The following is a 12,320-nucleotide window of genomic DNA, read 5'->3' as shown; positions in this document are numbered from 1 at the left end:
AGCATAAATGCTTCACAGCTCCAGGGTCCCAGGTTCGATTCCCGGCTGGGTCACTGTCTGTGCGGAGTCTGCACGTCCTCCCCGTGTGTGCGTGGGTTTCCTCCGGGTGCTCCGGTTTCCTCCCACAGTCCAAAGATGTGCAGGCTAAATTGCCCGTAGTGTCCTAAAAAGTAAGGTTAAAGGGGGGATTGTTGGGTTACGGGTATAGGGTGGATACGTGGGTTTGAGTAGGGTGATCATTGCTCGGCACAGCATCGAGGGCCGAAGGGCCTGTTCTGTGCTGTACTGTTCTATGTTCTATGTTAGGTGGATTGGCCATGCTAAATTGCCCGTAGTGTCCTAAAAAGTAAGGTTAAGGGGGGGGGTTGTTGGGTTACGGGTATAGGGTGGATATGTGGGTCTGAGTAGGGTGATCATTGCTCGGCACAACATCGAGGGCCGAAGGGCCTGTTCTGTGCTGTACTGTTCTATGTTCTATGCTGTATCTCCCTGAGGCTGAACAGTGTTCTCCCGTCTCTGTGCTAATGGCAGGAAGCTGGTTAATCCCATTGTTTCAAAGCACTGTACAAACAGACCTTGTTTCAGTGTCAATTATCTTGGTCTTTTGCCTTGTGTTATCTCAAGTGTTATTCTGAGCAGATGAAAAATGAAGTGAAATGAAAATCGCTTATTGTCACGGGTGGGCTTCAATGAAGTTACTGTGAAAAGCCCCTAGTCGCCACATTCCGGCGCCTGTTCGGGGAGGCTGGTACGGGAATTGAACCGTGCTGCTGGCCTGCCCTCATCTGCTTTCAAAGCCAGCGATTTAGCCCAGTGTGCTAAACCAGCCCAGATTGTGAGGTGCTTGCCTTCCCCAGCTCTCCCTCTGCTCTCATTGCCCATGGTTGGGTGGAGTGGGGTGGGGGGTGGGGGGGGGGGGGGGGGGGAGTCAAGGCGTGCACGGGCCCCACCCGTAACCAATCCCTTGTCACTGTTGCTAACTGGTAGACATCGTAGGGGATCAAATAACAGTGGCAGAAATGTGTCTTCAGTGACAAAAGGGGTGGATGAAGGTGTGACAGACTTGTCTAAGTGGGGTGGGGGGGGGGCTCTGATCCAATTACAGCCGTTAATCTCCCTCCCTCATTCCTACATCAACTCTCAGATGGGTCAGCAGATGCGAGCAGAACTGCAGTACAGGAAAGCGGGTGAAGGGGTAGAAGAAAAACGAGCTACTTATCAGAAATGTTTAAACACCTGAAACCCTACAATCAACCACGCCTGCGCTTCAAGTCAGGCCACTCCACTCACAGTCTGCCTTCAGATGTTTTGAACCAATTTAAGCAGCATGGATTGATACTGGTCCAGCCTGACTCCAGTTAATTGATGCAAACTGGGTGGGAGCACGACTGCCTTCATGGACATTATCTCAGGAAATGATTTGATTTCAAACATACGCGTTTGAAAAGCTGGATTTTTTGAAACAGTAACATAACCTGTGCAATGCTTTCTTAATGTGTGAATCAGCCAGGGATTTGTAACAAGGAAGAGGTAACCCATGAGTTGTCATAATTTGCTGGGCGGTTTGATCCACTCTGCCTGCAGATTCTGGAGAATAGGATCTCGTTCTGAATCTCCCCGTGGTTCTCATGATGTTTTATACATTTACACATAAACTGGCAACAGAGAGTTCAGCCTAATATTTAACAGCAGCCTTTTTAATGATGTGACATCGCTCATGACTGCTAATCAAACCCGTTTGCCCCAAAAGTAATCAATTTACAAATGTGGGATCTCATTCCTTCAGCTCATGGATTTTTTTACAGGCATCAAAATACCACCATTTTTTTTTCTCTTTCCTTTCTCTCTCACCCTCTTCATACAGTCTTTCTTCCTCTTTGCTTTCCTGCACCTGATTTGATATTGATTTCATCCTCCTTCGATCTCCACTTGTTGGCTTCTCCATTTTTAAGTGCCATTGGTTATGTAAATAGGCTATTGCTCCTGTCTTTCCCCAAGGTCTCCAATTCCATGTTGACCTTGCTTACACCATTTATCAACTCATCTTCCAGCAATTGTACTGTGAAAATGTTTTCAAATCCAGTTGTAAGTTGGAACATTCGTGTCGCACAAGTGCCAGGCGTTAACCATTTCCAACAAGAGAGAACGTACCCATCTTCCCCATGACGTTCCCTGGTGTTACCATTGCCAATTTCCCCAGCTGTCAGAATCCTGGGGACTACCACCAACCAGAAAGCCAAACTGGTCTAAGCATCTAAATACTGCAGCTAAAAGAGCCAGTCAGAGGCTGGGATTTCTGTAACAAGTAACTCATTATCTGTCGACCATTTACAAGGCATAGGTCAGGAGTGTGATTCAATACTCTCCAGTTACCTGGGTGAGTGTAGCTCCAAAAGGACTCAAGACACCATCTAGGATAAAGCAGCCGCCTTGATTAACACCACTTTGACAACCACATTGACTCCTTTAGGGGCTGGTTTAGCACAGGGCTAAATCGCTGGCTTTGAAAGCAGACCAAGGCAGGCCAGCAGCACGGTTAATTCCCGTACCAGCCTCCCCGAACAGGCGACGGAATGTGGCGACAAGCGGCTTTTCACAGTAACTTCATTTGAAGCCTACTTGTGACAATAAGCGATTTTCATTTTCATTTAGGAGCTGGTTTAGCACAGGGCTAAATCGCAGGCTTTGAAAGCAGACCCAGGCAGGCCAGCAGCACGGTTCAATTCCCGTACCAGCCTCCCCGAGCAGGCGCCGGAATGTGGCGACTAGGGGCTTTTCACAGTAACTACATTTGCAGCCGACTTATGACAATAAGCTATTTTCATTTAATTTCATGCAATGTGTACAGTAGCAGCCTGTGCACCAACAACTGGATGTATTGCAGCGACGTACCTTGGCTTCTTCAATATCAACTATCTAAACCTGCAGCCTCTACTACCTAGAAGGACGAGGGCAGCACATGCTTGGCAACACCTTCACGTTCCCCTCCAATTTACACACCGCTGATCTGTTCCATCGCTGTCCTTGGGCCAATAACCTTAAACTATTGCCTCTGTAGCTATGTACAACACACAATCTGCCATTGTTCACCACCTTCCAGAGGGCAATTTGGGAGGATATAAATGAACTTGCATCCCAAGTATAAATGTAAAAAAAAAACAGGTGCAGTTAACATTTTCATTGGGAGCAAGGTTTTTGCAGCTGGACAATAATTCTAACTTTTCCTAAACCCTTCAGCTCAGCAAGGGTTTTACCCTGCAAGTTGCTGATAATGGAGCTGGCCGAGGACCGAGCGGCATCTGGGACCTTGGAGAGTGTTGGGACCCACAGAGTTCTTCGCTGAACAATCGGTCCACACCGGTGCTCCCCCAGTGAGGCTCTGGTGTATATGAGACTCTTAACAAGTGGAGAGGTTCTGTCAGCACTCCAGAAGCAAAAGTTATACCTCAAACATTTCACCACTTTGCTTTTAAGTATCATTTGGCATAGGGCTGGCTGCATATGCTGCTGTGAAAGTGCTTCAAATGTGCAGAAAGTAAAATGTGATGATTATAATATTTAACTGCTGTATTTTATTTGTTTTGCGAAGCGATGGGGGCTCGTTTACGGTTATAAAGATGAACGTAATGGTGCAATAAAAGCCCATGGAAGTAGGGCTGCTCATTTTTGAGGCCAGTCTGCTAATCTTCTAAAGAGCAGGAACCTTTAGTAATCCGTATGCAAAGCGATTTAGTGACCAGCGGGACTCCTGTGAGTAAATCCTGCAAAATGGGACTCTGAGCTGGCTATTAATGGAATACGGCTTCTGGCTGCATTTTATTTTTATCCTGGCTTTAATCCTGTCACTCCCTGCAGCTGAAGCACAGTGCTCTGTTAAACACGGCCCAGGCTACTTTCCCTCGGCACTCCAATTGCACCTTAGCCTAGTGTGATGGGCAAACCACAGTCTACAAGGCGACCGTGGACAGTCACGACAGAGGAACTCTTAAGCCCAAGTGAGAGAATTGGACAGGCAGGGGGGCTGCTCACTTGGCTGACAGACCAGACGACTGTTTTTAATGATAATAATCTTTATTAGTGTCACAAGTAGGCTTACATTAACATTGCAATGAAGTTACTGTGAAAATCTCCTCGTCGCCACATTCCGACGCCTGTTCGGGTACACGGAGGGAGAATTCAGAATGTCCAATTCACCTAACAGCACGTCTTTCGGGACTTGTGGGAGGAAACTGGAGCACCCGGAGGAAACCCACGCAGTCATGGGGAGAATGTGTAGACTCCGCACAGAGTGCTAACCATTGTGCTACCATGCCGCCTACTGTGCAAATGGAACCTCCTCCAGGTCTCCACCCACCCCCCTCCACCACCACCTCCCTCAGCCGGACTTCCTTTGTACTTCAGCCGAACGAGGTAGTGAGAATGTTTTTCAACCATGAAAGGTGACTGTGGACGAGTCTGAATGTGGATCTTGAACCCACAAAATTCTGGCACGGTAGGTGAGAGTTACACTGATTGGGTCAAGCTTACATACAGCTAGTCATACTCTATTGTGTGTTGCCGTGGGGTTAAAGGCAGTATCACATTGCACTGTTTTGAGGGCCTGATGATGGTATACTAATTTATGCAACATTATAGAACAGGCTGTTTCTCATTCCTGTGCATCTATTGTTCTGTTATATACATTACCTCTCGGTTATAAATGCGGGAAAAGCGAGTTCCACAAATCCTGGGCGCGATTCTCCGCCCCCACGCCAGGTGGGAGAATAGCGGGAGGGCCTCCCGACATTTTTCACGCCCTCCCGCTATTCTCCCCCCCACGCCCGACTCACGCCACGAATCGCCGCTCGCCGTTTTTTATGGCGAACGGCGATTCTCCGGGGCCGATGGGCCGAGCGGCTGGGTCTTCACGCCCGTTTCAACATGCCCGTTTGGGGCATCTAGAGGCCCGATTGGCACGGGAGCACCACAACTGTGCTTGGGAGGGGACAGGCCTGCGATCAGTGCCCATCGATCGTCGGGCCAGCGTCCAACACAGACGCACTCTTTCCCCTCCGCCGCCCGGCAAGATCAAGCCGTCACGTCTTGCCGGGCGGCTGAGGAGAAAGACGGCAACTGCGCATGCGCGGGTTGGCGTTGTCCAACCTGCGCATGCGCGGCTGATGTCATCGGCCGCCGTGACACTTGACGTGCGGCCTTGACGACCGTCATCAAGGCCGTGACGCGCGGGGCAGCGCTCCTAGCCCTGCCCAGGGGGGAGAATCGGCCCCGGAAGTGGCCGTGAAGGCTGCCGTGGTTCACGGCCTGTCCCACGGCAGCCTTTACGATTCTCCGCATTTGTGGAGAATCTCGCCCAGGAATTTTCTCACAAAGGATCAGTCTGACAAATTGGCCACATGGGCAATTTGGGATTGTTATGAGATGTGGATGTCGCTGACAAGGTCAGGGGGAGGCGCTGGCATAGTGGTATTGTCACTGGGCTAGTAATCCAGAGACTCGACGTCATGCTCAGCGGACCCACGGTGGCTGTTGAAAGTTTAATTTAATTCCCATCTGGAATTACGATGACCATGAAACGATTGTCATGGAAAAAAAAATGTACCTGGTTCACCGATAACCTTCAGGGACGGAAATCTGCGGCCTTACCCCGTCTTGGCCGACATGTGACTCCAGAGCCATGGCAATGGGTTTGACTCTTGAATGACCTCTGAAATGGTGTCACAAGCCACTTGGTTCAAAGACAATTCTACCTCGTTTTTTTCGAGGTAAGGACGACAGATTTACTTCCCTAAAGGACCAGAACCAGACGGAAGTTTCGTGGCCAGCACTGAGGCCAGCTTCCAAATCCAGACGTAATAATTAATTGAACTTAAATTCCGCCAGCTGCCATGGTGGGATTTGAACCCATGTCCCCAGATTATTAGTCTGGGCCTCTGGATTACGAGTCCAGTAACATTACTAGTTTGCACAAGATTCGCTGAACACAGTTAGTTCTAATGTAATTATTTCAAAAAAGATATATTTTTTTTCTCTGGTGAAAGGTTGTTAGGTTGTTCCTTGCCAGGACAGATAGGAAAGCAAGACTTGCATTTATATAGCACCTTTCACAAACTCGGGTGACCCCAGAGCGTGTTACAGCCTTTTGCGATGCAGCAGCCAAATTTGACACAGCAAGCTCCCTCAAACCAGGTGACGTGAGAAACCTCTTCACTGAGGGTTGTCAGTCTTTGGAATTCGAAGAACCGTGGATACGCGATTGCGGAGTAGGTTTAAGGCAGACATTTTTGGATTCCAAGGGAATTGAGGGAATAAGGCGAGAAAGAAGAGTTGAGGTAAAAGACCAGCCGTGGTCAAGTTGATGGGCCGATTGCCATCTAAGGGCCGAATGTTTTTAAGCTGCTCTGTAATGTACACTTCTTCACATTGTGTTGACAAGATATAAAAACGACGACTGATGCACAGGTCCCGATATTCAGTCACTTAGCCTAATGTCCCAGCGTTCCTTCTCTGCGTCAGTCAAGATGAGAAGTTGAATGCTGGAAAATTATGTTCAAAGGCAGAACTGAGATCTTCAGGGGCTTCTGTGCAATCTCTGGCCTGATGAGAAAAACAATTAGATCATAGAGAAACAAAATCAAGATACAGCAGATGTGTCCGGGGACTGAATGCCTCATCATAATCTTTTAGAAATAAAAGATTAGAGCCATAACTAATTCTTGAAAAAAAATACATACAGGCGAATTACAGACAAGTATTCGAGGCCGACGCCATTGAGAGGCTATTCCTTTGAAACAATTTGAATGAGAAACTCTGGGCAAATTGACATATTTGACGAATTAATTAACGTCAAGGAATATGTACCTAAGCTTTAATTCCGCCTTGTTCAAAAATATCGCTATTTGCATTGCACCTTATTCAAATAATAAAAAATATCAGGAGGATTGTAGAGGGCTGGAGGAAGCGGGTTGGATAATTTATGTTTATTTTTTAAAATAACTTTAGAGTACCCATTTATTTTTGTTTTCCAATTAAGGGACAGTTTAGTGTGGCCAATCCGCCTAACCTGCACATCTTTGGGTTGTGGGGTTGAAATCCGCGCAGACATGGGGAAAATGTGCAAACTCCACACGGACACCAAAGCTGGGATTCGAACCCGGGTCCTCAGTGACGCGCCACATGCCGCCCCCCCCCCTAATTTATGTTTCTACATTCGCTGCATATGGATGTGCATTCATAGAATAGATCATAGCTCATAGAATTTACAGTGCAGAAGGAGGCTATTCGGCCCATCGAGTCTGCACCGGCCCTTGGAAAGAGCACCCTACTCAAGCCCACGTGTCTACCCTATCCCCGTAACCCAGTAACCGCCACTTAACCCTTTTGGACATTAAGGGCAATTTAGCATGGCCAATCCACCTAACCCGCACATCTTTAGACTGTGGGAGGAAACCGGAGCACCCGGAGGAAACCCACGCAGACACGGGGAGGATGTGCAGTCTCCGCACAGACAGTGACCCAGCCGGGAATTGAACCTGTGTCCCTGGGGCTGTGAAGCAACTGTACTAACCACAATGCTACCGTGCTGCCCACTATGCTACCGTGCATTGCGGGGGTGGTGTTGGTTGCCCCTCATTAGTTGCCCCTTGAAATTGTGGTTGAGAGACACCTTCACAAACCGTTGCCATTGTGAAGATGCTCCCACAGTGCCGTTACACAGGAAGTTTGAGGATTTTGACTCCGTGATGGTGAAGAAATGGATTTTACATGGCCAATGCCGTGATGGTGTGAGAGATGACCATGGGGCAGCAGCAATGAATCGATTTCAAAGAGCCATGAAAATGGGAAGTGAAGGAGCAAGATAGAGTGTTTCCGAGTGCTGAGGCCTAAAAGCTGTTGGTCGAGGAACACCCCCACTGAGGCCGCACTTAGTTCCATTTTATGCACTAACGAGCTCTGCTCACCAGTGTGGGAAGAGATCGGGGCGCCACCGCGGCCCCATGTCCCCCCAAGCCCTCAAATCACCAATAAGGGGATCATCGTGCCCCCCATCCCTGTACATAAACAGGGCACTCTGGGTCTAATCCCTGGCCCAGGTACGACGCCACCTGGGCACTTCCAGCCTGGCACCCCCTGCCAGTTCCAAATGGGCACCCTGGCACTGCTAGGGTGGCACTGACGGTGCCTGGGTGGCACTGAGAGGGTGCCAGGCTGACAATGCCATGGTGCTCGGGTGACATCGGGGGTGTCGGGGAACCACACTGCCCCGAGCCCAACCACCCAGGGGCCATGGCCTGGGAGACCCCCCTTCAAGTGCCGGTACACCGCGTCCACATTTGTGGAAACCAGTGCTAAACGGTGCCCACTCAGGGTCCCTGAGACGAGGCGTTGGGTGCTGGGTAGATCCGGCGTAGACGCATTCAAGTGAGACTAACTGCTCACTTGAATATGCAAATCTGGGTTCCAACCTCAATGGGCAGGATCCAGATCGTGATGCCTCGTGAGATCCCGTTAGATCTCGGGAGGTGTGAACAGGCCGGTAAATCTCGTGAGAGGCCTCGCATGAGATCACCGGCCTTATTGCATCCCGAGCCAGGCGAGGCTGATAGATCGTGCCCTAGTAGTGTTGTGAAGAAATGTAGTTTGCGATGTTGTATGAACATATGAATTATTGGTTGGGTAGTCTCAGTGTTATCTATTAGAGTAATGTGGAGCTTTGCAATCCATTGTGGCTGGTAACTGATAAATGGCCTTTTTATTTCTTGCAGATGTTCTTTGGGAATGTTTGATGTCCCAATTGCACTGAATCAAGAGAAACATTTTGATTCCTTGAATATTTGATGGCCATCCTTATAATCTAAAAATAAATTGCACAGATCCACGCAGTTGCGAGCCAATAAGCTGATGAATGTGTCAAAACATGTTTTACACAAGAACACTTGAATGTAAAGTTTTATTTAACAGTTCAGTAATGTCTGATAAGAGTCTTAAAGAACAATTTATACAATGTTTGCCAAGTGTTACTCATTGGCAGATGATCCATATTTGACTTGAAAATGTCTGACGTTTTCTTGGTCCAAATTGTATCACTTCAGTCATAAGGTTAATGGAGTTTAAAGGTCATCCTTGGCCTTGTATGCAATCTAGGCTCCAGTGGAGTATGAAGGAGGACAACATTGTCCGAGGTGCGGTGCTTCAATTTAAGAACACAAGAAGTAGGAGTGACCATACGGCCCATCTAGTCTGCTCTGCCATTGCTGATCTTGGCTTCAACTCCACTTTCCCATCCGCTCCCCGTATCCGTTGATTTCCTGAGGGGTTAAAGATCTATTATTTTTTTTTCTTGATTCGTTCATGGGATGTGGGCGTTGGTGGCAGAGCCAGCATTTATTGCTCATCTCTGAGAGCAATTAAACATCAATTGCAGTGGGTCTAGAGCAGCTCTAGATGTGGCTCTAGAGTCACATGTAGGCCACACCAGGTAAGGACGACAGATTTCCTTCCCTAAAGGACATTAGTGGACCAAATGGGGTTTTAAAAAATAAATTTGGAGTACCCAATTCTGCGTTTTGAATTTAAGGGGCAATTTAGCGTGGCCAATCCACCTACCCTCACATCTTTGGGTTGTGAGGGTAAGACGCACGCAAACGCAGGGAGAATGTGCAAACTCCACACGGACAGTGACCCGCGGCTGGGATCGAACTGGGGTCACCGCCATGCCGCCTGACCAGATGGGTTTTTACGACAATCAACAATGGTTTCACGGTCACCGTTTAGACTTATAATCAGATTTTTATTGAATTAAAATTTCACCATCATGCCATGGCAGGATTCGAACCCGGATCCCCAGAGCATGGGCAGGACCGTGAAATGCCGCGCTCCGTTTAAAACGCCATTGACTTCGTTGGGAATGGAAGATTCCGCTGGCGAGAAGCACCACAAAGCTCTGCCCTCTTGTGATGCACAACCGGCATTTATACGTCACACACCCATGCTCGGGCACCCACACGAATACAGGTGGCAGAATAAGGGGATCTCTCAATTTCGTTTTGCGGTTCGCGAAAAAGCCTAAACAAAGGAGTAGATGTTGAACTGCTGTTTGGCTGGCCTCGATGCAATGTCCGAATTTTATTCCCAAAAGATCTCATTTTGCAACGGTGTTCTCGTCTCCGGATGGTTACTTTGCAAATCTGGGCACAATGCTTCAGACAGAGGGAGAGAAATAGTGTGTGTGTGTGTGTGTGTGTGTGTGTGTGTGGTTGGGGGTGGGGGTGGGGAGGAGGGGGGGGTGGTACAAAAGGGCTTCAGCCTGTTTCAGTGTTGTCTTGATTTCCCGCCTCCTTGGGAAACAATCTCTTAAAGTACCCGAGGGCTGTGTATTCCAGATGGGGGTTAGTTCAGCTCAGTTGGCTGGGCAGCTGGTTCTTGATGCAGAGTGAGACCAGCAGCGTGGGTTCAATCCCTGTCCCGGCTGAGATTGTTCACGAAGGCCCCGCCTTCTCAACCTCACCCCTCGTCTGAGGGGCGGTGACCCTCAGGTTAAATTACCACCAGTCAGCTCCTCCCCACCGCCCCCCTCAAAGGGGAAAGCAGCCTGCGGTCATCTGGGACTGTGGCGACTTTACTTATATTCCAGATAACTTTCTATTAATCCTTGGCTGCCGCAATCATTGTTTTAGAACAGGTAACCGTATTTTGATGTCTCATCTCGAAAGCATTTGCAAAGGTTCAGGACAGGGCAGAGCCAGCAGGATGTGGAGTCTGGGCCGGGGGCCGGGGGGGGGGGGGGGGGGGGGGGGGGGGGGCTGAGCGCATTTTTTTCCCTCCCACTTGGTGGATTATAAGCTGTACATGATAGCTGTCTGGGCAGTCTCCATTGTCTTTAGACAATGTCTTTTTTTAAAAATCCAGCCAGAGAGAAAGAAAAAGAGATAAATTCTATCTTGTGTAAAACAAAAAAGCACATCCTTGTGATAAAGTGGCTACATATTTATTCCCGTACATCAATCCCTTTCCAGTAAGGACCAACATTCTATTTGCTTCCCTAATCGCGCCACGCCGGCCCACCGATCCTCCGGCGCCGATTCTCAGGCGCCCGCAGGATCGCCACTGCGCCGGTCGGGGGCCGTTGAAAGCGCCCCCCCACCCCGGCGATTCCCCGGGCTGAATGCCTGCCGAGTTCGGCCGAGTCCCGCCGGCGTGGGGTACGTATGGTCCTACCCAGCGGGACCTCAGGAGTTCTGGCTGCGGGGGCTGTCCTGGTGGGGGGACTGGGGTATCCGATCCGGGGTGGGGGGGGGAGGGGGGGGGCCTCCACTGTGGCCTGGCCCACGATTGGGGTCTACTGATCGGTGGCGGGCTAGTTCTGTGGGGGGCCTATGTTCCTCCGCGCCGGGCCCCTGTAGGGCTCCGCCATATTGCCCGGGGGCCGGTGCGGAGACGGGAACCCACGCGCATGCGCGGACTTGCGCTGGCTGGAGCAGTGGACACTACACCAGCACTGTACTAGCCCCCTAGGAAGGAGTGAATACCTGCCACTTGAGGCCCGTTAATGCCGGAGTGGCTCGCGCTGCTTTTCACGTCGGCATCAGAACTTGGCTGCGGGATTATCTGTCCCCCTTCCTCTTAATCTTTTGACTCCCTTGTCAATCAAAGGTCTACCTGAATCAACCAATTGGGTCAGCGCGTTAGCACAGTGGTTAGCACAGTTGCTTCACAGCTCCAGGTTCCCAGGTTCGATTCTCAGCTTGGGTCACAGTTTGTGCGGAGTCTGCACGTTCTCCCCATGTCTGCGTGGGTTTCCTCCGGGTGCTCCGGTTTCCTCCCACAGTCCAAAGGTTAGGTGGATCGGCCATGTGAAATGGCCCTCTGTGTCCAAAAAGGTTAGGTGGGGTTACTAGGTTACGGGATAGGGTGGAGATGTGGGCTTAGGTGGGGTGCTCTTTCCAAGGGCTGATGCAGACTCGATGGGCCGAATGCCCTCCTTCTGCACTGTGAATTCTCTGATGATTCTAACCTTGAACACATTTAATGATCTAGTCTCTGCCGCTCTTTGAGCAAGAGAATTCCACAGATGAACGACCCACTGAGAGAGAAAGTAAATCTCCTCATCTCAGTCTTGAACGGGAGACCATTTATTTTAAAACTATGTTCCCCTACTACTACACTCTCCCTCAAGATGGAAACATCCTCTCCAAACCCACCCTGTCAAGTCCTCTCAGGATCTTACATGTTTCAGTGTGGCCACCTCGCATTCTTCTGAACTCCAATCATAGAATTTACAGTGCAGAAGGAGGCCATTCAGCCCATCGAGTCTGCACCGGCTC

General features: G+C 49.5%; 1 protein-coding gene across 40 annotated transcripts in view; it reads left to right on the top strand.

Annotated features, from left to right (window-relative positions):
- Positions 1-12,320, top strand: part of adgrl2a (adhesion G protein-coupled receptor L2a) — a 683,083-nt gene that overhangs the window by 377,606 nt on the left and 293,157 nt on the right. Inside the window, exon 1 of one of the 40 annotated variants that reach the window (XM_038793700.1) lies at positions 4,322-4,492. The exons of the other annotated variants lie outside the window; for them this stretch is intronic. The gene's annotated coding sequence lies outside the window, so the exon portion shown is untranslated. Of the gene's footprint in view, positions 1-4,321; positions 4,493-12,320 lie in introns of those variants that run through there. 40 annotated transcript variants of the gene reach the window in all.

The sequence above is a fragment of the Scyliorhinus canicula genome, chromosome 4, assembly GCF_902713615.1.
Source record: "Scyliorhinus canicula chromosome 4, sScyCan1.1, whole genome shotgun sequence".
NCBI lineage: Eukaryota > Metazoa > Chordata > Chondrichthyes > Carcharhiniformes > Scyliorhinidae > Scyliorhinus > Scyliorhinus canicula.
The sequence above is the reverse complement of the archived record's forward strand: the minus strand, read 5'-3'. Positions and strand labels throughout refer to the sequence as shown.